At 29.2% G+C, this 12,874-nt stretch overlaps 1 long non-coding RNA gene across 1 annotated transcript in view; it reads left to right on the top strand.

The window, feature by feature from the left end:
• Nucleotides 1-12,874, top strand: part of LOC129980049 (uncharacterized) — a 96,096-nt gene that overhangs the window by 63,993 nt on the left and 19,229 nt on the right. The window contains exon 3 of the long non-coding RNA XR_008785234.1: nucleotides 7,625-7,684. This is a non-coding gene — a long non-coding RNA (uncharacterized LOC129980049). The remainder of the gene's footprint in view (nucleotides 1-7,624; nucleotides 7,685-12,874) is intronic.

Here is a 12,874-nt window from a genome sequence, read left to right as displayed (position 1 = left end):
TTTTAATGCACATGAAAAAAATTCATTTTTAATTTATAGTCAAATCACTTAGAGGTTTTATTTTTGAAGAAGAAGCTAAGTAATATCTTATTTATTACCATCTATTGAACTGTTACTTCTATAAATTAAATAAAGGAAAGTAACGGTGAGCTTAACTGACAGAGTTGCATTCCAACAGGTCGTTATAACCTTTCGTTATTTTGTAATAGAAAAAAAAAATGTATGCGAAAATCTAATGCATGATGTAGCTGTTTCCTTTTGAAAGAGAGAAAGATGATCATTTTTCTTCTATGTTCACCATTTCTGACGATTCCAGTTCACTGTATTCCAGAAGTTTGGCATTTATTAATTAGGAATGATATATAGAGGCAGCTATCAAATCAATTTTATTTTATGTATATATTACCTACTCTTTTCTAATTAAAAATTATGATTAATGATCTTTAATTAGTTATCGATTAATTAAAATTCGGTTTTGGCTTGATATGTTTTGAAATTACTTATTCTTTAGGCATTGGTTGCCTATCATAATGTTGTATCGTGGTTACTTATCATGTTAAATGTTTTATTATTTTGCTTTTGGCATCATTGTGCATTGAAAGAGTTATTAGTAATAATTTTGAATCGCCTGTTTAATAGAAACGGGTTATCTGTGCTATTACTAACGATGTCATCAATATTTGTTATCGGCCCCTGCTTTTGTAACTGTTCCTTTTAATTAGTTTGATGTAGTGGACTATATTCAGGTTGCTAATGAAATGATTCCCGAGGAAAATTTAGATTTCCCTTTATCAGGGAAAGCATTAGCAAAATGCGCAGAGATTGGAATTAGTTTTGCTTGAAATCTATATCATTTTCTTGTTTGCTTGTAATCTGTCCTTAAACTACTTATATTTTTGGCAGCCTCGGAAGGCAAATATTATGAGCTGTATTTCTCGAAATTGACTTTTTCACATTTTGAAATCTTGTACGTTAATATTTATAGAATGGCTGAATGGTGCAAATAACATTAGCAACACTTTTATTTATATAAGGCATGATTTAATGATTTTTTACACCATCTTTAATCTTAAAATTGCTGCCAGATAAAATTAAAAAAAGTGACTTAATACATTTTAACATTTGAACAAGAATTTTAAAAAATAATTTTAATTATTAAGAAGCCGCGATTGTTGGTTATTTTAATCATTTTTAGTAGATGAATTTTTGTTAACTCAAAATAATACATAATAATAATTTTTTGTGCTATTCGTTCTTGAGAAGAAATTTTCAGATTCAAGGAGCACTATGTAAATTCTTAAAAGGAATAAGTGTTATGTTATGCATAGGCACTTATGTGATAATCGATGAGTTTAATTTTTTGGAAGAGTTAACTTAGATCACAAGTTTCAGTGAATATTCTGTGGTTAATTTTACTATCCCTAATCAAAACAATCAGAATCATTTAATGATTAAAATATTCTTAGAGTTCACTGAAAATGTTTATAATCAATGTTGCAATCTTAGTGTGAAGACTGAAAAATTAAAATGGATCGCTTGAAATTTTACAGTTGAATATTTTTTTTCATCATTTATTCTTTTTTTTGTTGTTTAAGGAAAAATAAATATATAAAAAATAATTTAAATATAGATTGTGCTATATTCTACTTAAAAAATGAATCTGAATGAAGCATTGAATAAATCTGAAATTTGACTAAATGAAAGAAATAGTCTTAAAATAATGATTTATTTAAATTTCCTTGTCTCTAAAATGTCTACGAGGCAATGTAATTATTTTGTACCGAGCATATGGACTCTTCGACCCCACATCTTCGGAACCACATAGTTATTTTATTTTACCCCATTTAAGAATCTTACTTTGATCCTGAATATTATTGTTGTCTTTGTTTACCGTCTTAACTGAAAGAGAATTTTAAGTTATTGGCATAGTACAACTCATTCATGCATACTTTTATTTTTCTTTCGCTTTAACATTAATAAACTTCTATGATGTCTAGCATTTCAGTTAATGCAGTAATGTACTGAATGGATGACAAGCGTTAATACCGAAGGGGAAATAATAACAGGACTTTATTAATATATCAGTTTTGTTAACATCATTGATGAAATAAATCATTAATAAAACTTATATGTAAGATTTATTTAAATTGCGATAATGCTCACAAAAGGAATGTGTGATTCAATTTTCAAAAAGACTGCTGTTGAAAATATTTCAAAATTTTTTTTAATTCAAATACTTACCTAAGATATTTCTAAGGAATAAATACAAATAGTATTTAATTTTCATTGCATATTTTTATCTCATTTTTATAACATACCCCCACCCCCCTCCATATTTTTGGAAACGGAAGTTTACGAGCGTGTTTGCTTGTTTTAGCAGACTGTTTGGCCTATAAACGAAATTTGTTACAGAAAATCGAAATGTTCATTTTAGGGTAATTTTCTTAAATATTTGTACATTAAATTGATTAAAAATGAAGTATAATTTTGTCAGTTTCCGAATAATTAAAACATTAACTTTTTTGCAGAGTGAGAAAAGTATACGAAATTTTTTATTTCACTCATACTAAATGCACTAAAATATGATTTATATATATATATATATATAATATGTATGTATGTATGTATATACACACACACGTATTTGTTAATCAAGCGTTTCTATCTTTATTTCAGTGTCTGTTGACGGTTATGAAAACAAAAATGTAATAACCCGTTTATCGCTTTTCTATTTTTTTTTTTTTTTTTTTTTTTTTGTATTACTAAACTACCTATAGTCAACCCGCATTTGATATTCATGCACATAAGATATATCATTATATGAAATGTTCTCTTGTGTTTTAGAATAAATAGTTTTTGTGTGTGTGTGTGTGTGGGCTTGCAAATTAATTTCTATTCTTACTGTATGAATGCAGTGTATGAATGAGTCGAGTCTTTAATGGTTGGTGTATGTACAGAATTTTGGACTTGTCCTGTGAAGAGTTAGTATCAACCATCTGTCATAGCCTTGAAAAATCTTTTTTGTTTGTGAATTGCCGAGCGTGAAACCACATTTTGAACTCTAGGACTGTTTCAAGCCTCATCCGGTCCCTGTATGATGGTCTAACCGCAAATATTTCTTGAGTGCTTGGCTGTTGGTGTCCCGTTCTTCTTGACTTGCTCTCTTTCTCATTTTCTAAAGGTGACCATATTATTTAACGCAGCTTTTGCATCCTGGTTTTATGTGTGCGTGGAAGCAAATTATTTTTTATTATTCGAAAAATGAACATGATGCCATGTAATGTCTTGATGAAAATACTGTGAGAAAGTGAACAAAATAATGCTCGTAGTTTCCACGAAAAGTTAACTAACCATAACTAAACGACTTATAGAAAATGGTATTGTCTGAGTATCTGATACTTAGATGATAGATATGTTTATTATGTTTGATTTTAACTATATATTAACCAAATTTTGAGTTTTGGGTTTTTTTAATTTAATTTTTATCATTTCATTAAATATGAAGTTGTCCACTTAATAGAAATCCATTATGATATATCATACACAGTATTTAGTGCATATTATATCACTGGGAGTACCTGTATACTACAATATAGATCGGTTTTTGTTCACTTAGTTGTTTCCAGGGTAATAATCATTCTATTGAATATAAAGTGGTCCTCTTAATAGAAATCCATTATGATTTATCGTACACAGTATTTCGTGCATATTATATCACTGGGTGTACTTGTATATTAAAATATAAATCTCTTCTGTTCACTTTGTTATTTGCAGGGTAATAATTTTGCATAGAAGTTTCGACTTTACTAAATATATTACAATTTTGATATCTTATACTAAGGCCATGTAAAAAAAAAACCCTGTAATTACCTTTTTGAAGCATGAGTTTGATGAATAATTCATTCATATGGAAACAACATTGAAATTCACAAACCGATTTATTTTAAATTTGTGAATCTTCGCCTTTTCTCTAAGAGTGCTCATCTCTTAAGAATATGTGCTGTACAGTTCAGAACTGTTTCGTGATTTATATTTTTAGAATTTTCCCCAGCGTATTAGGATAAAATATAATTTGAACTGCATTCAGTCAACTTTTTCATTCATTTTTGTTTCTCATTTTTAAGAAATAAGATTATCAGCATTTTCTTCTGATTTATGAATAAAATGGGCATAATGCAAAACATCAGGACTTTCAATTTTAAATTTATCTTTTAAAATCCAAGTTGTTTATAGTTACTTGGGTTATTTAAGATAAAACTACGTCGTTATTGAAGTAATATTTATTCTGATTTGATTATCTTTACTAAATAACTAATTTAGAGAGATTCTGAAACGTTAGAAAATTTTTATGATTGAAAAGTGGGTTTTTTTTTTTTTTTTTTTTTTTTTTTTGCTAAATTAATATGAATATAAGTTCCACTTCGACTAGCAGGCCTTGATATCGTCCAGCATTTATTTCCCTTGTTCGAATGCATTTTTTTCCCTTAGAAAAAAAATTAAAATAAAAAAAAAAGAAAGATAATCGGGCATAAAAATTTGTAATAATTTTTCCCCGAAAAAGGTACCAAGCACCGGCGGGCAGATAAGAACCACCAGTGTCAGCGAACTGAAAACAAAAGGGGCAATAACAGCCATGTATTGTCTTTTTTTTTATTTTATTTTATTTTTCTTCCTTCTTTCCCCCTCCCCTTCTCATCACCAAACTGCTGTGATTTTTTTTTTTTTTTTAATCCTTTTCAATGTCTCGTGAATGGATGAAAGGAAATAAAAATAAAATGTTTGAAGTGGGGAAGAGAGAGGGGGGGTGACGGTAGAAAATGGCTGTGATATTTGGACTTGGTGGCAAAAAGAACTCTTTTTCTCGCCGTGACCCACTTCCATCAGACCCATCCTCGCGCATGCGGACTGCTCCCCGACACCTCTGTACTCTTGTCGGAATTATTTTTCGCTTTTTATTATCGCTATTTCTCTTTCGGTGTGGTCTGACAAATGCGGGTTTTGCTGAAAAGCATGTTGCACCGTGGTTTTAATTTTGTGTGCTTCTCTGCAGGAATTCTTTTATCAAATAGTATTGACAACCATCAATCAGTATTTTAAATCCAAATTTTATGTCATGAAATGGTTTCAAAACATTTTTGTTAAAATTCATTTTTTTTTTTTTTTTGTCTTTTTAATCTATATATAATTCTGTCTTCAAAGCTCTATAAGGAACAAAATTCTTCATTCGTACTTGTAATACTTACTTTACAGTGAGTATTTAGTAGCTACACAGTTACAATTGATGTATTATTTAGAGAAGCGCGTAATATTTTTACGAGCACTTCGTCCCCCCCTGTATGATTTGCTTATGAAAATAAGGCATATGTGCATATGCCTTATTTTCTTCGGGGTTCTTGAACTCAAAATTTTTTCATCTTTGGGCATGTTGTTATTGAAAGAGTGGCATTGTTAAAATATTTGATAATAATGGCTTGTTAAAGAAGATTCCTGTTTAAAACACAGTGTTTTCATTTTGTCAAAAATGAATTTATTTCCAGTAATTAGTTAATTTAGTTTAAAGAATGAAAAAATTTCTTTCGATTTAATGATTTTTAATGTGATTATTAAATAAAGGTTTTTCATCGAAGCAACATTAGTTTAATATTTCTTGAATAGTTTGTGTGTAACCTTCTATTTGCTTTTCTATCGAATGAATAATTAGAACTAACTGAATAATTAATTAGTTTTTTTAAGTTTCAAGTTAATTAAGAAAATTACCTTAATTTTATTAATTATTGTGTTTTTTTCTAATATAGTAGTAAATAAAACTCAATCACATATCTGTGAATTGAAAAGTAAATATTTTTCTATTCACAGATATGTAATTGTTCCCTTGATTACTTATTTTATATAATTTTGCACTCGGATTAAGTAATTATATAACTATTTTTATTAAGCTATTATATAAATATAAGATACATATGATACGTTTCGGGAAAACGTCAATTAAAATAAAGTGTTCATGGGAATGCTATTAGTAACACAATTTGTCTTATATTAATACTAGCTGCCTTTGGCGACCAGCCGGTTCGCCAATCTTAATGTTCTTTAAAATTTTAATAATTAAATATTTTATGCAATTTCTACTTTAATAGCTTCTTCATCAAAATATTTTAAAACTTCAAATTTTGATTATCATATAATTCATTCATAATATTATAAAGGCCTTCAGTCATAACGTAATATGTATCTCTCTCATTTTCTGTTATCACCCGTAGAATTTATGCTTTAAATTAAAGTGGAAAGAATTTATCTTCAATTAATATAATAATATTTTTTACTGAAACAAAGCATTTTTTTATAATCTGATTACTGAAAATAGAGTCACTCAGTGTTTAAACTTTATGGGCTCTAAAGAATATCTTTTTAAATTTATGTAATATCTCAAGAGTTGGTCAACAAAATTTTCTTAGATTCATTAACAATGTTTAAATTTAAATGCATCAAACACTAAGAAAATAAAACGAATCGTTTAAAATAAACGGTTGAAAACGGTAGAATTTATGCTTTAAATTAAAGTGGAAAGAATTTAACTTCAATTAATATAATAATATTTTTTACTGAAACAAAGCATTTTTTTATAATCTGATTACTGAAAATAGAGTCACTCAGCGTTTAAACTTTATGAGCACTAAAGAATATCTTTTTTAATTTATGTAATATCTCAAGAGTTGGTCAACAAAATTTTCTTAGATTCATTATGAGCAGATCGATTAATTAACAATGTTTAAATTTAAATGCATCAAACACTAAGAAAATAAAATGAATCGTTTAAAATAATCGGTCGAAAACAGGTTTTAAAAAAACTACTTAAAAAACGATGTACTTAAAACTATAAGCATACACAAAAAATATATAACTAATATAAATACAATTTACTTACAAAAGCAAGCAACTAACCCAAAAATAATTTAAATCATCCATTGATAACGTTGTCATGGCAACAATCAGAACAGAATGCGCATGCGTGAATTTTCTTCGCCGGTTACGTAACGCAAATACGTGATTTTTTCTACGGCAGTTGGGGTAACGCTATGCGGATTAGAAATTTTTAATTTCCTTTATTCTGTTTTATTTTAATTCAAAAGTACTTTAGAATAAATCTGAAAGATTGATTCATTAACAATGTTTAATTTTAAATGCATCAAACATTAAGAAAATAAACAGAACCGATTGAAATAATCCGCCGAAAAATTTTAACCCTAGCCTCATTACTGTTGGGAGAAAAAAAAAACTGAATCCTTTCTCGTTTGGCGCTGGGGAAAATGGAAGATTTTTTTGGCGGAAAAGTTGGCGGTGGGGAAAATGAAAGATTTTATTGGCGGGAAAGTTAGTTTTTAACTAATAATTAAAATTCTAATTAAAAATTCGAAAAAAGAAACCCCAGGTGCACATTCCCAACCTCCAAGGTATACATGTACCAAATTTGGTAGCTGCATGTCAAACGGTCTGGCCTGTAGAGCGCCAACACACACACACACATTGAGCTTTATTATAAGTATAGATAACTGATAATCATTTGAATATCTGTAAGACATTACTATCTTTTTACAATCCAAATTAATTATGTTATTTTTCTTTGTAGAGACATTGCATCTTAAAGTGAGACACAGTGCCAATAGTCGTCAGATTGATTAATATGCAGGTAAATATACTTTCTGTTTTTACAAAAATGATATGTATTTCTCCTATGCTTTAAAAAGAATTTGACTTTTAATTAAAAAAAATTGCTTAGAAAATTAAATAGGTCGGTCGGCGCAGGAGATAGGATCTAATGAAATAAATAAATGTGACTTCTTTCTTCTGTCCCTACCATTCAGTCATTGAATTCAAACCTTCATTTCGTACTACTATTCTGTGCTCTCATCAAGTATTTGAAAACTACTTTGACGCGTGAAGGAATCAAAAACTCTTTGATGATTCTGAATGACCTCCGGATGTTATACATTAAGATGGATGATGGATGGTGTTAGGAAGCTTGCCTTTGAAAATTAGTAGCAGCATTTCAACTGTGATTGACGTTCTCGTAGCCACCTTGCCTTTTATATGACCCCGTCCCTCGTAATAATATCCTCGAAAAGAAGTTCGAAAGATTTTCCCTAAAATTTCTTTACCATCATCTGTTTTACCGTAGCTTGCTTGCTAAAAGTTTTATGGAATGATATGCTCCTTACTTAAGTTCGAATGACACGTTGATTTAAACTATGAATTGAAAAGAAGGGGGGGATCAGCTCTTGGGCTTGCTACCATTATATCACAATTCATTAATTATTTTTAGTGTCACTTCTACTTGGTCACTCAACAGAGATTTCATAAATTCTTTGAAAGTAAAGAAATGATTTTGAAGGTTAGAGAGAGAGAAAAAAAATCTCCTGAATATATAAATAAAAGCGGTTTACTTATATTTATTTGAAAAGCTCCCCTCCCCCTTCCATTCTATGTGGTATTTACAAGTGATTTTCGCGTAGGTCCGAAATTGTACACGAATTTACTTTGGCGGTATATTCCAAATTAGCATATTTTTTGTCCGGATCTTGAGTAGTTTACTTTTTAAACCTAATAAATGCTTCAAGATATCATAAATTTAGAAAATAGTTTATGTAAATTACTATTTTTGTTAAGGATGTATTATTAAATGGAATTAATTTCATTTAAAGATGTTTAAAAATTATTGTAACTAAATTTTGTAAGAGGAAAAAAATTATTTGATTTTGAAATGGGGAACAAATAAGATGATTTTTATTACTAAAGGATTGTTTCTTTTGAAAGTATATGCATAGCAATTTTAAGAGACGAATCAGATAATAAGTTTACATAGTAAATTTAGGATTAATTACATTTTTTTTTTTTTTCCCGAAAACCGAAATATAACATTATATTTTGGGATTCGAATTGGTTTTTTTAGATTTTTGTTTGTTTGCTTGGGACATATCTTTTTGTTTCCCGCTTAAAATAAGTTAAATGATAAGCAATACTTTCTTTTCTATAATTTTATTTAATAGAAATTATTCTATTTGTGGTATTATAATAAATATTTTTTAAAAAAATAAATTTATTATCTGTACTTTCAATGTTAACAAACAAGACAGAAATAACTGTTTGACCAAAAGAGTGGTTTTATTTTATAAGACGAATTCTTAACAACTTAGTACATTATTGAATTTGTCATTGGCAGTATATTAATGATTGTTAAAACTAAACGATGCTTTCTTCTTTTATATCGGACATTATTTCAAATCGTGTTATTTTTGAGTTAACGTTTAACTTTTAAAATTCGTGTTTAACTATTAATTAATTGAATTCTTCATTTTTCTAGAAAATTTCTAGAAAATCTCTAATTTTGGATTTCTGCAGCATATAAATTATTTACGAAATTTACTTTTATTTATATACATGACAATTGATATCCTCTAGAATAGTCACCTTTGGTTGAATGAAATATTTTGTTAAGGATAAAGAATTTTGCCTAATCTCAGCCCCCCCCCACACACACACACACACTTATGGAACTCCCCTTGAAGCATTAGTACTGCCAACTAATAAGTTTTTTGCCTGGCAGTAAGCTACTTCTTTACTTTTTATGGTTCTATTTTTTGCATTTTAAACATATGGAATATTGAATTGACTTTGTGAATTTCCTTAAGTTCAAAGGATGTTGATTTCATAGGAAAAAAAAATCTTTTTTGTTTTAAAGATAATAATTATTTTTATTGGTGGTTTATGTACAGTTTAATATAAGATTGGGAAATAATATTCTTCTTAAAACCTGTGTGTTTACGTACCGAAGTTTGAAAGATTTCACTCGGATTCCGCGCTGAAAATAGTTTTGTTCATTGCCGATATTATTGTTCTTTGAAAAATGATTGTTTCATTGTTATTCAAGGTGAACCTATATGATAAAAGTGTTGTCGAACAATGTTCTGTCTTAACTATCAGATGTTTCCCTTCTCTATATCATGTTAAACATAATCCTAATAATTTTGCCTTATCACTCTATAATTGTGTCTCCTTGAAATCCTTTTACAATTCTATTCATTGTTTAAACTGAAAAGGTACTGTTAAAATATAGGCTCATTTTTAGCAAATTTTCAAGGAAACATATATAAACAAAATTTGTTTTATATTATATCTCTTGGAATATCTGCTCTCAGATGAATAGAACGATTAATTTTCTTTTTCCTACGGAGTAGGTAAACAGGGAAAAAATATTTTGGGAGTTGGTAAGATTTAAGTTGAATTGTTTTGTATCTATAATTACTTGCATCGACCTTTTATTACATGCAAATACGCACACACACAGATATTATATATATCCTTAAAGCTCAATTTTAATGGTGAATAATATTACGAATAATCTATTACATTCGTATAACACGATATGAGTTAAGTGTATTGAATAAATTGTGCTGTTCAGAGCATTATGGAACCTTTATTAATGAGAATAAACCAGAGTTTTTTTCATTGGAATTTGATTTTTTTGTGACATTTGAATATATCTGAATGTGTTAATAATTCATTCATTAACATAGAAGTTCGGAACTTCATTCTTTTATCATTGAAAAGATTAGGCGAAATTCACTTTGTTCATTTGAGAGCATTTTTCTGTTTGCTAGAAAATTTTTTAAATTGTGAAAGCTGCTAAAGTTGATTTACATTAAAATTTCGTCTAAACGCACAAGAAATAAAAACATTAAAATTTTATCATTAAATATTTACGACAAATTATACTTTCTGTGATTAAATCAAATTCTGATAAATTTTACAGGATCCCGAATTTTCGATACCTGATTATCAAAAAAGCATGGAGGAATATGCATAATAAATGTTGATAATCACTCGAAAATAATTTTTACGGTTAATCTAGATTTATTTAGAATATCCAAAATCTATTTTATTAATTACATAAAATATTTATTAAATTTACATTTAATTAAATGTAATACATTTTTAATCGTTTTTCTCCTTTTTGAAATTTTTTTAAAAAATTTCTTCCTTAGAAGAGACAAGACTCTTGCCCCAACCTCAGAATAGCAACTTCGTCGACTCGTTTATCTTCCCCCATCGACCCGACGATGTTTGCCATGATCCGATCCTGGTATTATGCGTAATTTATAACTGTGTATCTAGCGCACGCCGAGCGTATAGACACATCAAGCAACAAAAAACACTACCGATAGAGGGTCCCATTCTATTGTGAGAGCCCATTTTCGTTTCCATTATGTGTGCAACCTTCGCGAGCAATTATGTGTAATTGAAGGCTCTTCTACGCGAAATTAGAATTTCGATCGGGACTGCATTCCTGGACGTGAGTAGCATGCCCCATCGGTTAGTTTGTTCGAAGGGAACTATGCAGAATGCACCTTCCTTGTGTACTACTTTGCTTTAATCATGTGCACTGTTTGGTGGACAACGGTCATGGATGGACTGTCGGTCTGTCTGCAGGTGAGCCATCGATTTCTGTTTCATCGGATTCCCGAGTTGCGGATTCGCCAATACTTTGGAAGGAATCGATGAAGAGCGTCCCTGTCGAGTTTTAACTGATGGTTCTGAAGAGATGACCGGAAGTCTCGGGATCGACCCGATTAACCGGATTCAGTTGGTTTGTCTTACGAGAGGTTAGCGCAGACCGAATTTCACAAACTTAGAATTGAAATTCAAATCTGACCAACAAAATTATTTGAGTTTCACCTCTTCTCCTTTATTTTCTTACTTTAAAATATAGCATAATTAATTAGTGAAATTTGGCACCTCAATGAATTTTATTGTAGGATTTTACATTTGAGTTTTAATTGTATTCGAACTATTGAAACAACATTCTTCTTCCCCTCCCCTTCCTAGTCGCAATAATACTAATTTCAGTGATCAAAATCGTATATTTTATATAAACTCTGCTTTGCACTGATGTTTATGATTAAATAATTTCCATCGTTAAATATCAGTTACCGTAAATCTTTTTTTTTTCAAGTGAAATGGTTATCCCCCTCTTTCCGTCAAATGTTTATAAGAATCGACTCCCTCCAATCTTTATTTTGGGCCTGTTCCCAATGCTCTTGCTGCAACTAGAAAAAAAACGACACTTGCGTCTGAGAGCTTTTCTTGGTGTTTAGAAACAAGAGGAAAGAAAACAGGTGCAAAAAAAAATAGAAAACTCGCTTTCGTTATTGATGTGATCTTTCTCGAAAACATAAATATGATATGTGGATTTTTATTTTTTTAATTTTTTAAGAAACCCTGTATGAGACAAAATGTCTACATATCTAGAGGATCTTTAAATAAATTGACACTATCATTGATTTGTCTGTACTTTTTTACTTTATATAAGTACATAGACGGAAGGGAATTGCCAATTTCATACAAAAATATCGGAAACTGAAACTCGAATATTAAAAAGATTTAGACTCTTTTTTTTTCTGGAAAAAATTAGTTGATTTTACCAAATGATTAGAAGCCACGAAATAGTATTTTTAATCGATGCTTGGTAATGATATGACATTCCTACCTTTGCGGAAATAAAATCATTGATTATTTGTCGACTTACGTTATTTTAGCAGTAGCATTCTCAGGCGTTTCTGCCGCGAACAGTTCGTCCAATATCATGAATTAAGAAGCATCTCCTCTCGTATTCCTCCTAAATTATCTTTTATTTCATCTATTTAATCATTTACTGCTATCTTCTCTTATGGAGGCTCTTTGTGGTGTATAGTATATAGGAATTCTCTGTTTTACTTCATTCACAAAAACTTTTTTAAAAAAATCCAATTTTAGTTGTATTTGTTTATTATGTGAATTTATGTTATCTCCAGTCTATAGTTTTGATATGAATATTATTTGAAAT

The sequence above is a fragment of the Argiope bruennichi genome, chromosome 1 (assembly GCF_947563725.1).
Source record: "Argiope bruennichi chromosome 1, qqArgBrue1.1, whole genome shotgun sequence".
Lineage (NCBI taxonomy): Eukaryota > Metazoa > Arthropoda > Arachnida > Araneae > Araneidae > Argiope > Argiope bruennichi.
This window is presented reverse-complemented; position numbering and strand designations above follow the sequence as displayed.